Genomic DNA, 22,760 nt, shown 5'->3' with positions numbered 1-22,760 from the left:
ACATGCATGTGAACGAAATGCGTAATCGCTACATAAGTGGCGTGACAAAACGTTGTGCTGGTGCACTGCGTCCGACGATTAATCACTGAGTCCTGCTGAGCGGTCGTTTGTTTGTTTCAGGGTTGAACTTAGGCAACGAACAGAATAAAGAAATTCATTACTGATAGGTACTTTCGGATTGTATATACTCTAACACCTAATAGGTATCAAAGTATCTTACTAGAGACGAATTTATTTACAAGGAAGTCTTCATGGCAATGCAAGAGCACTGCATGTAGCAAACCACGTGGGTACCAGCCTGCTATTAAAAATATATACCGCTCGAAATGTACTCTACGTCTTTGGTTTCGTTATACACGCCGAGTTGCAGACAATAGGCAAATACGGCGCGTGTACCAACACCATTGCAAACATCTTGTTCCGCAGTATTGTAGTGAGGAAACACCATGTATACCCTGCTAAAACAGGCGTGCACAAAGCACCTGACCAACGCGGAGAGAGAGGAGGCAGAGTACGCAGTTCCCGAATTTCATTGCTCTCAAAAAAAGTTTGGTTACGACTCGGAACAAGCAAAAAACATTTGTTGGACAATAAAGCAAACATCGCGCTCTGCAAACACACGGAAGTACACAGAGAGTAGAGAGAGAGAGAAAGAATCCGAATGCAATTGCGCTCGCGCGTCCCCTCTCGTTGTGCCGGCGGGATAATGGAGCCGCGAGCCCGCTAATAAAGTGCCGCAGCATTTCATTACGAGAGGCCCACCAGGGCGCAGCACCAGCGGCCAGTGGCTAGCGGCCACCTCTGGCGATAAATTGCGACAAACCGCGCCGTCAGCTCAAGTGAGGCCGCAGACAATTGTTTCCCCCCAATCCGCCCGTTATGGGTAATGAATATTCAGGGATCGGCTGACAGTTTATTTTTCACGATTCCTCGCACAAAAAAATAATGCCCGTCGGAAACGAATGTGGAATTGGTTACGTGTACGTATATTCTCGGATGCCATCGCTATCAATTTATTACAACAAAACGCTGCTGCACCACTTCCTCTCCTGCCACAAAACAATGTTGTATCTTTTTTTTCGTTAACGTTTCCGCGAGCCGCTAGCAGATAGTTTTGTTTGCGAATAGACACTGAAGGACTTTGCTTTAGCCCCCTCTAACTTCAACGGGTCATTTCCGAGCATTTAAGGAGCTACTCGTAACTGATTAAAATTTTGATTCGAGGAATGCTTTGAGGCACTTAAACTGTTTTGCGGAAGTCCATCGCAGTTGAGACGTTACATTTGACCTCTAGAGCGAGGGAAGCGTTCGGCGAATTTCCGTCCGAGCGAGATCATAATTATGTGCCTGGCAGAGGATTCACCGAACCACTTTCAAGCTACTTTTCTACCGTTCCACTTACGACCAGCACGCAGGAAAAACAAACAGTTACATCTTTCCGTGCGAGTTCTGCTTTATCTCATTTTATTATGAACATCAGTTCTCCCTATATAGGTGGGAGCCAAAAAAAATATTTTCATACTTCGAGGAGAAAGCTGGTGATTGAAATTTAGTGAGAGCGACCGTCCGCGACGAAAAACGCCATTGTTGTAATGACTCTCCATAACGAAAAGTGTGAAGTCACCCAAATAGTACTATACGGAGCCCGCTAAATTTCGGTTACACGATAAATTATACAAACTGAAAGCCTGTAAACTCAACTAAACACCTAAGGATTACAATGACGAATAACTTAAATTAAAACTATCACATAGATATTGTTGTGGACAAAGCAAATCAAAGACTGTGATTTACTGGCAGAATATATACAAAATGCAGACCCTGTTTACATTACGCTTGTCTGCCTTCCGTCCGGAGTATTGCTGTGCGCGGTGGAACCCACATCGATAGGACTGACGAAGCACATCGAAAAAGTTTAAAGATAAGCAAGTCGTTATGTATTATCGCGGAATAAGGGAGAGAGTTCCACGGATACGATACACGAATTGGGGTGGCAGTCATGAAAACAAAGGCACTTTTCGCTGCGGCAAGACTTTTCCATGAAATTTCAATCACCAACTTTCTTCTCAGTGTGTGACAATATTTTGTTGGCGCCCATCTGTATTGGGGAGGAGAGATCATTATAATAAAATAAGAGAATCAGACGACGTATATGTAGATACAGACTGCCACCCCAAACCGTGTATCACATCCATGACACTCTCTCCCCTATCTCGCGATAATACGAGATGCCCTTCTTTGAACTTTTTACATTGTCCTGCGACAATCCTATCTGATTCGGATCCCACACTGCACAGCAATACTCCACAAGAGGGCGGACATGCGTAGTGTAGGCAGTCTCTTTAGTAGAGCTGTTGCATTTTCTAAGTGTTCTGCCAATAAATCGCAGCCTTCTGTTTTACTTTCCACACAACTGTTTCTATTTCATCAATACAATTTAAGTTATTCGTAACTGTAATCCATAAGTATTTAGTTGAATTTACAGCCTTTAGATTTGTGTGATTTATTGTGCAATCAAAATTTGACAGATTCTTTTTAACAGAGGTTGAAAATACCGCTTACGTTGTAAATTTCTTTATTTTCACACAACCGGTTTCGGACTGTTGTAAGCCCATCTTCAGGTGTCGTAACTGTGGTGTGGTCCCCGAGCGCCGCGTGAACCAAGCGCGGTGTGCTACCTATGAGCGCAGAACAGGGATTCTTTTTAGTACTCGTGTGGATGACTTAACACTTTTCATTATTTAGAGTCAATTGGCTGTGATAAGCATTTCACCTTATATAGCGTTGGCTTTGAGAAGATTCCCAGTGATTTTTAGAGTTTTCTTTCAGGAGTTTCTGGGCTGACGTAGACTGTTATTTTCCAGAACTTCAGGTGTAACATTTCTAGTTTTTGAGACCAAAATTAAATCTGTATGTTTGCATAAGCACCACAGAAAACTAATAAGAATTTTGGAAAGGGAGTTAAAGTTCAGAGGGAAGTTTGTCGATGACATTGTAATTCTATTAGAAACAACAAAGAATTTGAAGTGGATGGCAAAAGATTACAGGATGAATATAAAAAAGTAAAACAAGGGTAATGGAATTGCTGTCGAATTAAATCAAATGATGCAAACAGAACTAGATTAGGAAACGAGACATTAAAAGTAGCAGAAGTGTTTCGATCTTTGGCAGCAAAATAGCTGATGATGGCCCATGTAGAAAGGATATTATATTGAAACTGGCAACAGCAAGGAAAGAATTTCTGGGGGAAAAAAGAAAATCAGCTAACATAGAACAGAGATTTAATGTTAACGTATCGTTTCTGAAAGTATTTTCTGGAGTGTAGTCTTGTCCGAAAGTGGAACGTTGAGGAAGAATAGTACAGATAATAAGAAAACAGAAGCTTTCCAAATGTGGTGCTGCTGAAGACTGTGGAAGAGTAGATGGGTAGATCGAATAACTAATGAGTACATATTGAGTCGAATTAGGGTAAACATATTTTTATCCCCAAATTTGACTAAAAGAAGGGTTCGGTTGACAGACACACCTTGAGACATCAAGGAATCTTCCGTTCGCTAATGAAGGGAAGTGGCAGGGTTAAAATTGTAGAGATAATGAGGCATGTACAGTATAGTCTAACGTCGGTGGCTGCATCAAACCAGTCCTAGGAGTGAATATAAAAACAACAGCATGGTCCCGGCGGAGGTTCGAGTCCTCCCTCGGGCATGGGTGTGTGTGTTTGTCCTTAGGATAATTTAGGTTAAGTAGTGTGTAAGCTTAGGAACTGATGACCTTAGCAGTTACGTCCCATAAGATTTCACACACGTTTGAACAACAGCAGGATATAAATAATTGCAGCGAGAAGTCCGTTTGGGAGGCGGTAAAGGGCATAGCGTGTAATTAGTGGAAGCGAGGGTAATGCTTGGTTTTAATCCAAAAGCCAATCAGCCATTAACCATTGTGTGAACTGGATAAAAAACCAGTGACTCAATTATTTTATGGAATCGCTGTGGATTCGATTACTGTAGGAGTCAATCGCGGAATTTTTTGAATCCCAGCTACTTTTCCATCGTGTGTGGTGTGAAGTCTGAAGCAATGGGAAACTCCACACGTGGCAAAAAACATGAAGGGTGTTTAAAACCAGATGCCAAAATTTTGACGTTAGGCATGGTTGATCCAAATGAGAAAAGAAAGTCCGATAAGTACATGGCTGGAAACAAATATATAGATTTGCCCTATCCTGGTTGGCAGTCACCAAAATTCAGCGGAAATGGTTCAAATGGCTCTGAGCACTATGGGACTTAACATCTGAGGTCATCAGTCCCCTAGATCTTAGCACTACTTAAACCTAACTAACCTGAGGACATCACACACATTTATGCTCGACGCAGGATTCGTACCTGCGACCGTAGCGGCCGCGCGGTTCCAGACTGTAGCGCCTAGAACCGCTCGGCCACCCCGGCCGGCTTTCGCCGGTCAACGTGTTAAATGTTTAACTTACAAAGTTTGCTTCAGATCTCATTGGACACAGTCTCTCTCTTTCCCGCCGTTCGTGTGGTGTACTATTGTCGACTGTATGCGTTGTGAAACGAAATGTAGACACAGAAAAGCGGTACAAAGCAATGAGGAAAAGACTGTACCTTATTTACGTGTAAGTTTGGGAGTTGTATCTCGAGTACAACTGTGAGTTGTAAGAGGCAGAGAGGAGGGTGGGAGTGAGACAGAGAGAGAAGGATAAAAGACAGAGGGGCAGTGGGAACAAAGAAAGAAAGAAACGTGAGAGGTAGAGCAGATACGGGAGAGAGAAAGAAAGAGAGAGAGAGAGAGAGAGAGACAGAGAGAGAGACCGATTATAACCCGTAGACACCTCTCTAAATGCCCCAAGTGGAGAAAACCTTAAAAGTCCCTAACCGACGGACAGGTCGCCGTTAACAAAGTGACGTTCCTCCACTCCACGAGACGCTCTTGGGAGCTTTTGCGATTTCCAGACTGAAGAGCCTACAACCGCTCTGCCACACTATCCGGCAAAATTCAGCAGATCGTACTGACAATATTACCGAGAAGAAAGTGTCGTTGTGCGCATAATATCCCGAATCAGAGAAATAGCGTTTACAGTGATCAACATGCTATTTACCTATGACTGCTAATCATCGCTCATATCGGGTGGGGCAACAGGTAATGTGAGACCCATCACCATTTCCACGACATGAAAACAATCACATTAAGTTTCCTACTCCTTCCATCCAAGGAAACTAACGAGATACACAGTTTTTAATATTGTGAGTAATCCTATGCCCAGTAGATAACTAATAATTATAAGTGAGTCTTTGCCAACACAGCAATCTGCTCCTCTATTAGTAGATCTAGGGCAGGACCACAGCAAATGTGGCTGAAACGTAGGTTTTATTCACTTAATGACAGGTATTTTACGCAAGCTGCGGCTTGTAAGTTTAAAACCTTTATGTTAATAGACCAAAAATATTTATAACTTTAATCTGCGATAGCAGTTTTCTAACGGAATGCGATAGAGCTGCCTCCCCACCCCCGCCTCAAAAGAAGCCTGAAATCAGTATCGGAAAAGTGGGAACGCTGACACTTCAGTTATGTGGAAATGCGGGCAAGAAGTCGTACAGGAAGCATGGGACTACCTTATTAGTTGGAACAGAACAGTACTGCACAAATGCTCAACAGGTCACGTGGTAGAACTTCTTCAACTGGTGACTGAATGACTTTAATATTATGCATTAATATAACCCATCATCAGATATCTATGAAACAGAGGATAAATAGTCACGTAATAAGAAAACACAGCACTGTACACATGAAGTGAAGTTATATGTTATATTCATAAGTGTCAGACGCAGACTGACGGTTCCACAATGGTAACAGCAACACGAAACAAAATTCTGCTTTTGGGCGGCGATAGTGCACACTTAGTGGCGCTACACAACAAAAAGAACGGCAATCCATGCTTGAGATTGACAGAGAAATAAATATCCTCCATATATGATCTAAAGGGCGGGAACTGGGTGTTCTGGAAGAGACTGATATGTATATGCATACATGTATCATGTAACACGCTTACAATACTGAATGAACAGTTGCAATCTAATTGTCAACGGTTTTTTGATATTGTTAACGACTTGATGACTACGTAACTTTTAGTACATCACAGCCCCTATCCAGCTACCTATGTTTTCTTCTTGTTCAAATATATTTTAAGTTTGAATGATTCTGCATATTCCATGATTTCATGTTCTTTCGGGTGTCTGGTGTACAACTTCATTTTAGATATTTTTATATATTACGTTCGCTAACCTCTATACGGTACATGTATTAGGGCACCAGAAGATATGTAATCATTAAAATGTACTTTTTAAGTGTTCATGCCCCAATTTTTTATAATGCCATATGTAAATGATTATTCTATACGTATCTGTACACTTAAAAATCATTTTACTTATATAAAATAAAATCATCTCCGGTTTCATGTCTGCTACATTGGTGCTCATAAGCCAACAGTAATTTTATATTTATTTTCTTGTGTTGCAGTCTGGATCATTAGTCATAACTTCCGTCATAGTGGAACGCCGACATAGTAAATGCCTCTACAGTGTTTTTAAAAAAATATGATTTAGTTTGCTCTTGTAAAATAACCTCAACATCTTTATGTCTCCTGTATTGGCGCTTTTAAACTGGCGCGTATATATTTTATACTGTTGTTGTATTTTTCTGGTTATATGACTTGACGTGTTTTAAAAATTATAATACATAAGGATTCGTTTGTCACTTGAGGCTGTGGAAAGCCACTATGTGTACACTACCGGCGCCTACCGGTAGAATTTTGTTTCGCTTTGCTGTTATCACTGTGGAACCGTCAGTCTGCCTCTGATAGTTACGTATGTAACATATAAGTTCATTTAATCTGTACAACTTGATGTGCCTGTGTGATATTCCTGGCTGTGGCCACCATATATTATTTTGCTAGAAGCTCGCCTCGACGCAGCTTGATACAAGTGAAGTGGAGTGAGGTACAAGCGACAGATGGTACAGTATGTACCATTCCCGTGGGAGAGCCCGCCATTTGTACTGAACTTGCTTCTGACTGGTTTGCACATTCGCCTAAACGCCTAAATTCTCTTATTAATTATTGATATATTTTTCATTGTATTTAACTCAGTTTTCAGTATATCTCTTGTGGTTACCTTACGAGTCTATCGTTTTTGTTTATTAAATTTCACTACTTTTGAGAAACATAAGAATAACGATATTACAACTGAAATGCTTTGGACACCTTCGGGTCGCTATGGTGCGCGTGGGAGACGAAGTACTTCGGCTGCGCTGGTCAGTCTGTTTCGGTCGTTGTAGAGGGATGGACGTGTAACTATGTTTCGGTCCAGAATGGTAGAGCACTTGCCCGCGAAAGGCAAAGGTCCCGAGTTCGAGTCTCGGTCCGGCACACAGTTTTAATCTGACAGGAAGTTTCATGTTTCGGTCGTCCAGGAGGAACGGTCATGTTGTATTCCATATCGGAAGTGGATAGAAAAGTTAACGTACAATTAAGTAAGTTATGTAGAGTGTTGTGAAAGACGGTGTAGAAAGTGCGATTATTTAAATATAATGAAACAGGATACAGTAATGAGAAGTGTCGCCTATTATCATTGCCAGTACTACAGATCTTGCCCTCTGTACATACGGAGACTAATTTGGGCAAGTGGCATCCCATAAAAAGCACAATCACAGGTTCCAGATGACGGCATAGCAGCCTCCGTCGACCGACGAGCTGTCTTCTGCGCTAGGGACACAACTTTAGAAGACGACAGCTTGGTGGAAAGAACAGTTAGGGACTCTTATTCAATATCTCCAGCTTCCAGATCTGACTTCCAAAGGACACGCGTGATTTATACCTGGTATATGTCTTTTACTCCTAACTTCTGCTACGCGCCATGTCACTGCTGTTGCTCTTATGACATGATTATGTAGCCTCTGTTTCACATATACCTGATGTGGCTTATCCTGAAAACGCGTAGTTGAAGTCGTTTTAGTATGTGACCTGTTCAGTATTTGTGCAGTAATGTTAAACTTCAGTTATGGTCGAACCGGTTGCCAGAGGTTACATGAGCGTTAGTGGAGATCATACGATGGTTGGATGATCTGTAAAGTAGCAGTGACAAACGTTTGCATGGTAGGAATGCATTCGTTTATTTCTGTAACAGAGAAGTTTCCTTCTGAACTCTTATGCTCCAACGGAGATGACATTTTATGAAAACAATAAATAACATGTGATGGGAAAAAAGTGGTTGTTAGTGTGGGCTGGATTGTGTTTCATGCTTCCTTTGTAACCACTGTTCTGTTACTGACAGGTGCCGCACATGAACAAACGGAGAGACGTCGTTAAAAAACAATGGCTGTTGGGCACAGCTGAAACAACGTGTTTTTCTTCGTGGGCCCGCACTATCACACGTGTTTACATTACAGAGCTAAACTGTGGTCTGAAGCAGCCGGCGGCGACTGGCCTGTCCGCGCTGTGCAGGGCCGGGCGCGACAAAGCGCTTTGAAGTGCGCCGGCAGTCCACTGCGCTACCACAAAGCTCATCCCCAGCCTCCGCCTGCCCTGTGTCACGTGTGTCAGAGACCTCGAGGCTGGCCCGCGAAAACTTCAAACGTGAAAAGCCGCGCTGCTACCTGCAGGGGGCTCTACTTGCGCTGAGCGTCGTCACGGCACTGAGGATAAGCCCTTAGCTTCTCAGGCGGGTCAGTCCAGTGGTGCATGCTGACTACTAACACTCAGTAATGGAAAAAAATGACAATACCAAAAATTAATTAATGTAGAGTAATGAATATTGGGGAATAAATCTGCCTAGGTAACATGAAGGAAACTTTACCTAGACATAAATGGGTACAGGAAGGGGTTCAAGGCTAGGACAAATGCACTTCGAGGGGATGCCGGGGGAATACTGACAGACCCCAGTGCTATATTAAGTAAATGGAGGGCGTATTTGGAGCACCTATTAAATGTACACCAGGAAGCAGGAAATGAGCAGGCGTACGAAATACATACAGCAGAATCCCAGATACCTGAGGCGACGTTAAAGAAAGTAAGAGATGCAATCAACAAATTGAAAAACCGTAAAGCACCAGGATCAGATGACATAACTGCAGAATTAGTTAAAAATGTGGGACAGAAATTGGTGGAAGTAGTTCACAAAGTGATAACTAAAGTATGTAACTCACAGATGATACCTGAAGAGTGGCACGAGTCGATTCTGATCCCAATTTTTAAGAAGGGCGACAAAATGGATTGTAGCAATTATAGAGGGATATCGTTATTACCAGTATGTTCCAAAATTTTCTTGAATATTCTGCTAAGCAGGCTTACACCATATGCAGATGAAATTGTGGGGGATTACCAAGCTAGCTTTCGGAGGAACAGATAAACTGTAGACCAAATATTCACCCTTCGTCAAATATTGGAAAAGAAATGGGAATACAATAAACCAGTTCATAATCTTTTCATAGATTTTACAAAAGCAAATGATTCATTATTGCAATCAAAATTATACAGAATTATTTTGGAACTTGGAATACCAAAGAAGTATGTTAGACTTATAGAAGCGAGTTTTAGAAACACAAAAGGTAGAGTATGCGTGGGGAAATTGGAGTTAGAAGAATTTGTAATAAAGAACGGACTTAAGCAGAGAGATGACCTGTCTCCGCTACTTTTTAATTTAGCCCTAGAATATATTGTACGAATGGCAGCAGATAATTCAGAGGGTGTGGAGTTAAATGGAAATATTAGGGTATGCAGATGATCTAAACATCATTAGCGATAGGAAAGAATCTGTAACAGCAAATGCGAATGCGTTAATCAAGGCTAGTGAACATGTAGGTCTAAGGATAAGTGAAGACAAAACTAAATACCTGGTTACTACTAGAATGCCAACAGCAGTAGATCAGGAAATGTTAAGAGTTGGAGACATGCAGTTTGAAAAAGTGAAAACATTTAAGTATCTAGGCGTGGACATCACTTCGAGAAATGATATTGAATCCGAACTGAAGAAGAGATTACGGGCGGGAAATGCGTGCTACTTCTCACTGAATAGATTACTTTCATCACGGATAGTGTCTAGGAATTTAAAGATTAGAATATACAAAACTATTATTCCACCAGTTATGCTGTATGGGTCTGAGACTTGGTCTCTCACTGAGCAAAATGAAAAGCCATTTCGAGTATTTGAAAACAAAATTTTGAGGAAAATTTTCGGAGCAAAATGGGATGACATTAGCAGAGAGTGGTGAATACTGCATAACGAAGAGGTTCACGAACTCTATTCAAGCCCTTACATAATCAGTATTATTAAATCACGTAGGCTGCGATGGGCGGGGCACGTAGCTCGAAAGGATGAGGGCAGGGCAGCGCACAGAGTACTGGTAGGACTCTTAGACGGAAAACATCCTGTGGGGAGACCGAGGCGTAGAAGGGAGGACAATGTGAAGGCTGATTTGTGGAGCCTAGGTATTGAAGGTGAATGGAAGGAAATAGCCCAAGACAGGGACAGATGGCGAACATACGTTGCTGCGGTAATGGACTCTCGAGTCCGGTGTGACCAGTGAATGAGTGAACATGAAGGTCACATGTTAATGTAAGAGCGAGATACGTCACTGCAAATGTGAAGTGCTGGTACATTAATAACCGGTGTAACCCCCATAACGGTGAACGCAAGCATGCAAATCCGCATGCTTTGTGATGTACAGCTGTCGCATGTCAGGTTGCGGGCTGGAGGCCGGCCGGAGTGGCCGCTACGGTCGCAGGTTCGAATCCTGCCTCGGGCATGGATGTGTGTGATGTCCTTAGGTTAGCTAGGTTTAAGTAGTTCTAAGTTCTAGGCGACTGATGACCTCAGAAGTTAAGTCGCATAGTGCTCAGAGCCATTTGAACCATTTTTTTTTTTTTTTTGGTAACGCTTCGCTGTGTCACTGTGGTACATCTACATCTACATCTACATTGATACTCCGCAAGCCACCCAACGGTGTGTGGCGGAGGGCACTTTACGTGCCACTGTCATTACCTCCCTTTCCTGTTCCAGTCGCGTATGGTTCGCGGGAAGAACGACTGTCTGAAAGCCTCCGTGCGCGCTCTAATCTCTCTAATTTTACATTCGTGATCTCCTCGGGAAGTATAAGTAGGGGGAAGCAATATATTCGATACCTCATCCAGAAACGCACCCTCTCGAAACCTGGCGAGCAAGCTACACCGCGATGCAGAGCGCCTCTCTTGCAGAGTCTGCCACTTGAGTTTATTAAACATCTCCGTAACGCTATCACGGTTACCAAATAACCCAGTGACGAAACGCGCCGCTCTTCTTTGGATCTTCTCTATCTCCTCCGTCAACCCGACCTGGTACGGATCCCACACTGATGAGCAATACTCAAGTATAGGTCGAACGAGTGTTTTGTAAGCCACCTCCTTTGTTGATGGACTACATTTTCTAAGCACTCTCCCAATGAATCTCAACCTGGTACCCGCCTTACCAACAATTAGTTTTATATGATCATTCCACTTCAAATCGTTCCGTACGCATACTCCCAGATATTTTACAGAAGTAACTGCTACCAGTGTTTGTTCCGCTATCATATAATCATACAATAAAGGATCCTTCTTTCTATGTATTCGCAATACATTACATTTGTCTATGTTAAGGGTCAGTTGCCACTCCCTGCACCAAGTGCCTATCCGCTGCAGATCTTCCTGTATTTCGCTACAATTTTCTAATGCAGCAACTTCTCTGTATACTACAGCATCATCCGCGAAAAGCCGCATGGAACTTCCGACACTATCTACTAAGTCATTTATATATATTGTGAAAAGCAATGGTCCCATAACACTCCCCTGTGGCACGCCAGAGGTTACTTTAACGTCTGTAGACGTCTCTCCATTGATAACAACATGCTGTGTTCTGTTTGCTAAAAACTCTTCAATCCAGCCACACAGCTGGTCTGATATTCCGTAGGCTCTTACTTTGTTTATCAGGCGACAGTGCGGAACTGTATCGAACGCCTTCCGGAAGTCAAGAAAAATAGCATCTACCTGGGAGCCTGTATCTAATATTTTCTGGGTCTCATGAACAAATAAGGCGAGTTGGGTCTCACACGATCGCTGTTTCCGGAATCCATGTTGATTCCTACATAGTAGATTCTGGGTTTCCAGAAATGACATGATACGCGAGCAAAAAACATGTTCTAAAATTCTACAAGAGATCGACGTAAGAGATATAGGTCTATAGTTTTGCGCATCTGCTCGACGACCCTTCTTGAAGACTGGGACTATCTGTGCTCTTTTCCAATCATTTGGAACCCTCCGTTCCTCTAGAGACTTGCGGTACACGGCTGTTAGAAGGGGGGCTAGTTCTTTCGCGTACCAATTGCTGTTGAAATTATTGCTGCAGATACAGTACGATGCGCCAGAGCCACACACCGAATACGATGGTCTTCCCTCCCGGTTGTACCAAGTGGCCGTCCGGAGCCCAGTCTTCTTGTGACCGTACATTATCGTGACCACCACTGATGGCAATCATGTACGAGAGCGTCTACATTCCTGCCACGTCTTTCTGTAGTATTACAGAAGGAACATCCAGCTTATCGTAGCCCTATTACACGACCTTATTCAAACTCAGTACGGTGTTGATAAGGGCGTCATTGTCGCCTTAAAGGGATTCTTGACTGACCTCAACTTAACACATCCATTGTCAAAAGTAACCAACGCTCACGAACGTTACAGCGTTTATTTAAAGCAAACCTGCTTTACATCCTCACAGTCACGCTACTAGCGCAACACGTTTGCCATTGGGCGAACTTGGAATAGGCATAATCTTTCGGATGTAGGAACACGCCTACCAACTTTCGTTTATGTCGCACAACTCGTTCTTGGTGTTAGTATTTTTTCCGCTGGTGTGTTTTCATAGTTGCCCCTACAATAGATGACCCTTTCGCCAAGTTTCTCGCAACACGGATAATTAGGTTATCGCATTGCTGTATAAATTGTTTATAGCTGAACGTCAAACGCATTCCACGGCATTTCATTACGTCACATTAAGAAAGAATTGGGTCTTGCCGACAAGTAGAGGTATGAAGTGGAACCACTTTAGATGATACCAGCATGCTGCTGGATGACATGTTAGGCGCTCCAACATCAACCCAAAGACAGGAGGGTTATGGAAGACCATATCGTCGATGGACTGAACAGTTTTTGTAGTAGTGGAACGGAAGGCTAGCCAATAGTTCTCGAGCTAGATCTACATCGATTGCGTATTTGGGAAAAGCATAGTTAAAATAACTGTCTGGCCATCCAAAGTGATCTTTCCCGAGTTTAGTAGCAAAGAGTCTTGCGTAGAAAACCGGCTCAATATGATGCGGTTTTCTGCTTCTGGACGAAAGAAATGAAACCCCTTGCGCTACAAAAGAACTATTTGTCGAGTTTGATCAATGCACGACTGCTGTTCCACCTTCAACTCTATATGTAGCCTGCTATAAAATTGGTGAAAATCGATCAAATCAGTGTCGGTAAACGAGCTGCATACTTCAGGCATATCCTTGCTATCTACCGGAAGATAAAAATGGCGGATATCCTTCGTAGACTCACGGAAAATTAATCGTCGAAATGTCTTGAGTAGTGGAAGGAAGTGTGTTGGATTACATGGAACTTAACTTTAAAAGATACCTAATTGTTCATATTTGGTATAAATTTTTGTAGCATCGCCGTCATGTCATCAAAGTTCGTACCTGATACCGCAATCTCTGCCACTTACATTTACGACGGTACTTCAAAAACAAATTTACGCTTTATTATGGTAGGACAAGTAACGTTAATGAATGCTCCATTACACTTCAAAGAGACACAGATACGTGAGACTATTTTTCAACTTTGTCATGGAGCCGCTGTAAAGAACGATCGGAACGGTATACAAATGATTCAACCTCTCGATCATAGAAATCCGTTCATTAGTGTCGGAGCTTCTTGAGAACCGATGTCGCTGTTTGAGCGTACCCATCACTGGAAAATCTCTTATTCCTCCCCCCCCCCCCCCCTCCAGATGTTACTTCAGCTTGGAGACAAGGTAGAAATCACATGGGGCAAGATCTGAACTATGTGGTGGGTGAAGACACCAAAAACTGTGTAGTTTTGGTCGAATACTGGGCACCATTTCATTACACCCGGAAGCGTCATAGCATTTGGTCCGTGAGCCTATACTGCCAGAACGTTAAGGTGAATCTGTATAAATTCAAACTTTTTACCTCCAAGAATCGTAGTGTCTTACATGGCTTTGTGGTATATTTCCAATAGCCGCGCCATTTCGTTGCCACGCCGCGATGCACCTGTTATCTGTACCGCAGCAGAACTTTGTCTGCAGGACACGCGTACCATGTAACCACAGGTGAAACCCTTGCAACCCTACGTCTGGTGGAAAGACTAATGTACACTGTGTTGATGATTAAAATTACCGTACCATGAATTCGGCGTGCAACAATCGCCAAATTTGCATTTCGATTTGCAAGTGACTACCACAACGGAGGTATAAGGAACACCAAAATTTTGATTATACAAGGTGGTCACAAATAGTCTGAAAAGCTTGTAAGGGTGTTAAAGGATTGGTTGTGCTGAGAAATAACTGTTAAAAAGTACGATACGTTGCACCGTTTCCACTTTAATTTGCAATGAAGTGAGCCAGTCACATCTTTGCATGCGAAAATTCAAGCAGACTGCCAGAAACGATGTTGCCAAACGTGTTCTTCATTTGGTTCCCTCAGACTAAAGAAGAGACTGATACTTTCTCTTTTTATTTCAGTTTCAGCTAACCAAACCAAAACACGTTTGGCAACACCGCCTTTGGTAAGCTGCTTGTATTTGCGCGCACAACGACCTGATTGGCTAATTCGGTGTTAGTTAAATCGTAAACGGTGCAACGTGTCGAATTTTTTTCTCATCGATTACTTCTCAGCACAACCTACCCTGCAACGCCCTCACCTCACAAGCTTTTCAGAATTTCGCAGCGAATTAGTCACTGAAAAATAGCATTTGAATGTTTTTGTTTGTAAAAAAAACTGTGTAATCCCTCACGTGAGAAGCAGAGAAGTCCCAGCACATGTCAGAATTTGACAGTAATAGTATGGTGGCCTATCGAGTCAGAGGTTTGTCTCTCTACAACACTGCTGCTTGTATTGGTCTGCATCTCACAGCTGTTACTCACACATTGAATCAGTGGGTTAACGAGACCCGTACTAACGCTATGCGGGCTTTCAGCAGCCTCAAGCGGCTACAGTGGTATAGACTAACCAACTAGTACCCCACAACCGCTGTGACGTCAGCGAAGAGTTTATTTTCAAAGGAAGACAGCACGTTCTCATAGTAATGTAACCGATTATTAGTGAAACAAGTGAATAAAACTGAGATTTAGAGCGACTGTACGGAGAAAGAGTTGGCAATTTATGTATGACTTAATTTATTTGCTTTTGGGTACCATTCACATGTTTTCCTGATAATCTATTCTATAATTTCAGATTTAATGTTCCAGTTTTTTGTATTGTTGTCCGTACTGAAAACAGAAATGTTGCTTGTTTTAACATTTGTTAACTATTCTGAAAATCATCTCTATATTACAGTTTTTGAAAACGGAGGTGAAGCGATTGGAGGCGACAGAAATTATCTACACTAATGACATACTGACTGTTGGTTTCTGTCTCGGGTTCTTCGTCAGACACTTGTTCGACGATTTTTTTTTTAACGTTTAGCCAACTTGAGTGAGTGGCACTGTCGAAGCTTCACCTGCCATTGCTAGAGACAGAAAGTCCGCCACCGGCAATTCAGGGTGAAGCAATGACCGCCATTCACTCTGAAGAAACGTCAGAAAAATCGTCAAACAATCGTCGGCCGAAGAATGTGAGACAGAAGCCAATAGGCAATACGGCAGCAAGTGACCACGAAAACCTCAATAGTTTTGTATTATCTACTCTACTCTTTTTGTCAGAGATTGCTCAAGGTATCGATACTTATCATTCGATTCTTTTATGAGTACTATAATTTTCTTACGATACTGCTTTTGAGTAAAGTAGCGATAACTTTGGTTCCATGTCGAGTACCTAATTGTACGAGGCACGCTGAAAATTAATGCCTCCGAATGTTTTATATGAAAACTCTTGAAGCTTTCTAAATAAAACAAGCTTTATTAAGAATCTACATCTTTGTTCTTCATGTCAACATGTTTATTTCTCAACTTAGTCACCCTGGCGACGAACACATTTCCCACATCGAGAGACCAGTTTGTTGATACTGTCGCTGTAAAACGTTTGACTTTGTTGACGGAGCCACAACCTCATCACTGTTTGCAAGGCTTCATCACTATCAAAGTGAAGACCTGGAAGGTGTTCATTAAATTTTGGACCCGATGGAAATCGGATGGGATCAAGTTCGGACTGTACAGAGGATGACGAATGATGGCGAATCCAAGGCGTCGGATTACTGCAGATGTCGCAGAACTCGTGTGTGGTCTGCCATTGTCTTGCTGAAGGAGATGGTGCTCTATGTGTGGACGAATTAGTGTTTTCAGTTTTTTTAGAGTTTCTCACGCACCGGTTTAGTTACGTTACACAGCGCCATGTTACACGCTAGAGTTCGCGTCCCTCTGGCGGCAGAGGGTTGCAACTTGCATCATTGAATTGGGAAAGAAGGCCGAATAAATACATAACATGTGATATCTCAACCGATGTTGAAAACAGAATTAAAAAGTCGGAGGCATTACTTTTGAGCAAGCCCTCGTTATTCGTAAAGGAATAAACCTGTAAGTATCAAAGAAACTCTTTGACTTATTGGCATCCAAACGTCATTGTTGAGCGTGGCGAGTTTCTGTCGTCATAGCGTGGAATACACAAGTTGATGAGTCTTTCAGGAGATGAAGAACAATATCTAGCATTTCAGGTACGTCGAAAGTGCGTCTGAACGTTGATCAATGAAATGGAAGAACGCCAGCTACATCACATGACGGCATCTCTCCTTTGTGATGGAATCGGCTTTGTTGGCTTTCAGTTGAAGCCCATACTTGATAGATTTTATACACAGGGTGGTCCATTGTTAGTGACCGGGCCAAATATCTCACGAAATAAGCATCAAACGAAAAAACTACAAAGAACGAAACTCGTCTAGCTGGAAGGGGGAAACCAGATGGCGCTATGGTTGGCTCGCTAGATGGCGCTGCCGTAGGTCAAACGGATATCAACTGCATTTTTTAAAATAGGAAGCACCATTTTTTATTACACATTCGTGAAGTACGTAAAGAAATATGAATGTTTTAGTTGGACCACTTTTTTCGCTTTGTGATAGATGGCGCTGTAATAGTCACTAACGTATAAGTACGTGGTATCACGTAACATTCCGCCAGTGCGGACGGTATTTGCTTCGTCATACATTACCCGTGTTAAAATGGACCGTTTACCAATTGCGGAAAAGGTCGATATCGCGTTGATGTATGGCTCTTGTGATAAAATGCCCAACGGGCGTGTGCTATGTTTGCTGCTTGGTATCCTGGACTACATCATCCAAGTGTCCGGACCGTTCGCCGGATAGTTACGTTATTTAAGGAAACAGGAAGTTTTCAGCCAATTGTGAAACGTCAAGCACGACCTGAAACAAATGATGATGCCCAAGTAGGTGTTTTAGCTGCTGTCGCTGCTAATCCGCACACCAGTAGCAGACAAACTGCGCGAGAATTGGGAATCTCAAAAACGTCGGTGTTGAGAATGCTACATCAACATCGATTGCACCCGTACCATATTTCCATGCACCATAAATTACATGACGACGACTTTGAACGTCATGTACAGTTCAGCCACAGGGCAAAAGAAAAATTGCGGAACGATGACAGATTTTTTGCAGGCGTTCTATTTAGCGACGAAGCGTCATTCACCAACAGCGGTAACGTAAACCGGCATATATGCACTATTGGGCAACGGAAAATCCACGATGGCTGCGACAAGTGGAACATCAGTGACCTTGGCGTGTTAATGTATGGTGCGGAATTATGGGAGGAAGGATAATTGGCCCCCATTTTATCGATGGCAGTCAAAATGTGCAATTAATGCTGATTTCCTACGTAATGTTCTACCGATGTTACTACAGGATGTTTCACTGCATGACAGAATGGCGATGTACTTCCAACATGATGGATGTCCGGCACATAGCTCGCGTGCGGTTGAAGCGGTATTGAAAAGCATATTTCATGACAGGTGGATTGGTCGTCGAAGCACCATCATGGCCCGCACGTTCACCGGATCTGTCGTCACCGGATTTCTTTCTGTGGGAAAGTTGAAGGATATTTGCTATCGTGATCCACCGACAACTCCTGACAACATGCGTCATCGCATTGTCAATGCATGTGCGAACATTACGGAAGGCGAACAATTCACTGTTGAGAGGAATGTCGTTACACGCATTGCCAAATGCATTGAGGTTGACGGAGATAATTTTGAGTATTAATTGCATTAATGTGGTATTTACAGGTAACATCATGCGTTCTCACAAATGATAAGTTCACAAAGGTAGGCTACATGTATCACATTGGACCAACCGAAATAAAATGTTCAAACGTACCTACCTTCTGTATTTTAATTTAAAAAACCTACCTGTTACCAACGTCTCGTCTAAAATTGTGAGCCGTATGTTTGTGACTATTACAGCGCCATCTATCACAAAGCGAAAACGTGGTCCAACTAAGACATCCATATTTCTTTACATACTACACGAATATGTAATAAAAAATGGGGGTTCCTGTTTTAAACAACGCAGTTGAAATCCGTTTGACCTATGGCAGCGCCATCTAGCGGGCCAACCATAGCGCCATCTGGTTTCCCCCTTCAAGCTAGACAACTTTCGTTCTTTGTAGTTTTTTCTTTTGACGCTTATTTCGTGAGGTATTTGGCCCGGTCACGATCAATGGACCACCCTGTATATACACGTCATCTGTAAGGACGTGCGAACTAAGGTATCTCGAAAACCCGTTGTTAGTTGTACTATTTGCTGTAATAAAATGATTGGAAACGTCGTATTGGTGGTTAAAGAATTATAGTAAGTGCGTATCATGAACGTATGTCGATTCAACGCAACATAAGATTGAGGATTCATCAAAAACGCTATGTTCTTGATAAATTTTTTTTATAATTATACGTCAGTTAGTAAGATATTTACAATTAATGCTGATATGCAGTATATGGTCGTAAGTCATTCGCGATAATTGTAGCATAATAAGTAGAGACGCAGGGTTGTAAGGTAATGGATGACATGCTGTTGGTTTGCGTCTCACTGGATCCAAATGTTTTTTTAGTCGCCTTTCCGTTTTCTAATAGGTACTAATACTTTCTTATTAGTTTAATAGAAGCATATTCTATAATATTCGATGTTACGTAAATATAAGTACGCTCTGTCTGAGGAGTGAGATTGTTCGATTGGCGTTAATTGTAAGACAGTTTGCACTACTTACGGTAATGTATTTCACATGTACTAAAGCTTCAACTAATGAATAGGAACAGTGATCAAATAAGAACGCGCTTAGGGTCTCCCTAAAGAGCGAGACCGATGAAATAGCTTTTATCTTATGTGGCGAACTGTTATAAATTTGTAACATAGTATTTGTAATGGAACTTTTATAAGTGGATGTCCTTATTAGCAGAACTTGTTACTTTCTCTTTTGCCACATAACATGTTATTGGCTACTGAAGTTTTTATTTATGCATACTACAGACAGAACGACTAGCATATGGACAATGCAGGAAATGTGCAATTTAATAGGGATAATGTAGGAATTGTAAGCCAGTCCATTTCGTAAACAGTGTGGTTTGCGAGCCAGTTACGGCCGACAACTGCCGCTGGAGCGCGCTGCATTTCATATACGGTGTTGAAACCCACGTACTGTTTGCATAATTTCTGAGCGTTGAATTCGGCGAACACGACAAGTTCAACAATAGCGTTCGAAAGCAAGGCCCACATGCCGACGGCTTAAGGTTGCCCAGGCCTTATTTAACCGGATCAGGCAAATTCCAAGCTTGTGCAAATTGTCCTCTTGTGTAAGCTGATAGAACGTCGTACACTTTTAAGATAGTCGAACATATGGCGTGGCAGTCCACAATCACCTTGACCTTTTTGCCGCATGGTGTAACCAGTGGCTCCTGAAAATCAATCCTTCCAAGACCCAGGCAATCATCGTAGGTCATACCAATGGCTCCTTCCGGCTCCTGGATTTCTCCCTTACTGTCTGTGCCCGTCGTGACTGCCTCTCCCCCACCCTCACCTACCTTGGCCTCACCTTTGACCGTCACCTCACCTGGATCCCTCGTCTCTGCTCCATCCAATCCAAAGCCCACAACCGCCTCCGACTCGACAGACTCCTCTCTGGCCGGACATGGAGTTGCACCCCTCTACCATCCTCCACACCTACAAATCCTTAATCCACCCCATCCTCTGTTATGCCAGTCCCGCCTGTATATCCGCCCCCCCCTCAAATTCCTCGAGCATCATGCACTCCGCCTCACCTTCTGTATACGCCTCCCATCCCCCACGTGGATCCTCTACGAGATATCATTCCTTTCCCCCATCTGCTCCTATTCCTCGAACATATCCGCATCCTCTACACCTCCTGCTGCCTTGATCCCCCTCACCCCCTGGTTGCTCCTCTCCTCTCCCATCCCTGCCCCCTGCCACACCTTCACTGTTGTGTCCCCCCTACCCTCCATCGCTACACCCTTCATCTCCTTTCCCAAGGTGGCTTCCATCAACTCCCCCTCCCAGATGATGCCCTCTCTCCCTCCATTTATCCCTCCTATCAACTCTGATCCTCACTCCCGTCCTTTCCTCTGTCCTTTCCCTGGGCTCCCTCTCCCCCCCCCTTCCACCCTGTTTTTTCCCCACCTAACTTCTCCCTACCTCCCTTATCCCCCCCTGAGTCCTTTTGTATTCCCCTCCTCTGCCTTCCCCACTCCCTGTCGCGCCTGCCCAGCAACCCACCCCCCTCTTATGAGTCCTCAACCTCCATCAGCTCCTTCCCCCCCTCCCCCTTTCGTTTTTCCTCTCCTTCCACCCTTTATATTTTCCCATCATCTGTCCTGGTCCCCCCATGTGCCCTCGGCTGTAGTATGTCATATTTTCCAACTTTTTAGTGCAGTGATCAAGTGAATGTTCGGTGTTGTTTGTCTTTCCAAAGTGTTGCGAACAGAAATGATGCTGTCGCCAGGTGTGAATTTTATGTCTCTTGCGAACAGAAACTAGACTGTCGCCGTGTTTTTTTTTAATTGTCTGTCTATTATTTTACCTGTCTGATTCATATATATTTTATTAGCATCAACATCCCTATGTTCTATATTTTAAGTTTCCACGATTTTTCCGCCACATTCCCATTTAAGTCTCCGATTTTATCGCCTGTTTGTATTATTATTATCTTCATCTTTTTAAAACAAATTCTGTAGGCTGAAGAGCGGCATACTAAGCTGCTGCCAGCCCGCCCCTTTCGGGGGGTGGGGGTGGGGGTGGGGGGGGGGGAGCGGGAATCGAAACTCAATAAAGAAAAAAAAAAATGGCGTAGCAGGAGAAGTGGTATACGTAAGTCATTTTCGGATATAATTGGAAGGAGAAACAGCATTGGTCGTATTCTTTTGTTTTATCAACCGCAAAATCGATTTTCGGTCGCTTAGTGACCATCCCCAGTGCTATAAGTTAAAAATTTCACATAACGATCGAAGAGTATAAAACAGAAAATCAGAAAGACACCTTCGTATGAACATAACAGTTGGTAGGAACATACCTGTGGTATACAATTAAAATTGGTAGGCACTGGTATCAACAAGCTTAGAGCGATCACATAAACTGAGGCCGCTGTTTACATGCACCTGTTCAGCAGACCTCGATGTGACAGGGCTTGGAACGCCCTCTATATGAAATGTGTCACGTGAAGACTTAATATTACTGGTTTTGCAAGATATTAACACAAAATAAGGAGAAGTGGTATACGTAAGTCATTTTCGGATATAATTGAAAGGAGAAACAGCATTGGTCGTATTCTTTTGTTTTATTAACCGCAAAATCGATTTTCGGTCGCTTAGTGACCATCCTCAGTGTTAGAAGTTAAAAATTTCACATAACGATCGGAGAGTATAAAATAGAAAATCACAAATACACCTGCGTATGTACATAACAGTTGGTAGGAACATACCTGTGGTATACAATTAAAATTGGTAGGCACTGGTATCAACAAGCTTAGAGCGATCGCATAAACTGAGGCCGCTGTTTACATGCACCTGTTCAGCAGACCTCGATGTGACAGGGCTTGGAACGCCCTCTATATGAAATGTGTCATGTGAAGACTTAATATTACTGGTTTTGCAAGATATTAACACAAAATAACTCTTGTACATTTTGTGTTAGTATCTTGCAAAACCAGTAATATTAAGTCTTCACGTGACACATGTCACATAGAGGGCGTTCCAAGCCCTGTCACATCGAGGTCTGCTGAACAGGTGCATGTAAACAGCGGCCTCAGTTTATGTGATCGCTCTAAGCTTGTTGATACCAGTGCCTACCAATTTTAATTGTATACCACAGGTATGTTCCTACCAACTGTTATGTTCATACGCAGGTGTATTTGTGATTTTCTGTTTTATACTCTCCGCTCGTTATGTGAAATTTTTAACTTCTAGCACTGAGGATGGTCACTAAGCGACCGAAAATCGATTTTGCGGCTAATAAAACA

At 42.8% G+C, this 22,760-nt stretch overlaps 1 long non-coding RNA gene across 1 annotated transcript in view; it reads right to left on the bottom strand.

Moving 5' to 3' along the window:
* The window catches only part of LOC126455709 (uncharacterized), an 80,606-nt gene that overhangs the window by 57,441 nt on the left and 405 nt on the right, over window positions 1-22,760 (bottom strand). The gene's annotated exons all lie outside the window — the stretch shown is intronic.

This window comes from Schistocerca serialis, chromosome 2, assembly GCF_023864345.2.
Source record: "Schistocerca serialis cubense isolate TAMUIC-IGC-003099 chromosome 2, iqSchSeri2.2, whole genome shotgun sequence".
Classification (NCBI taxonomy): Eukaryota; Metazoa; Arthropoda; class Insecta; order Orthoptera; family Acrididae; genus Schistocerca; species Schistocerca serialis.
This window is presented reverse-complemented; position numbering and strand designations above follow the sequence as displayed.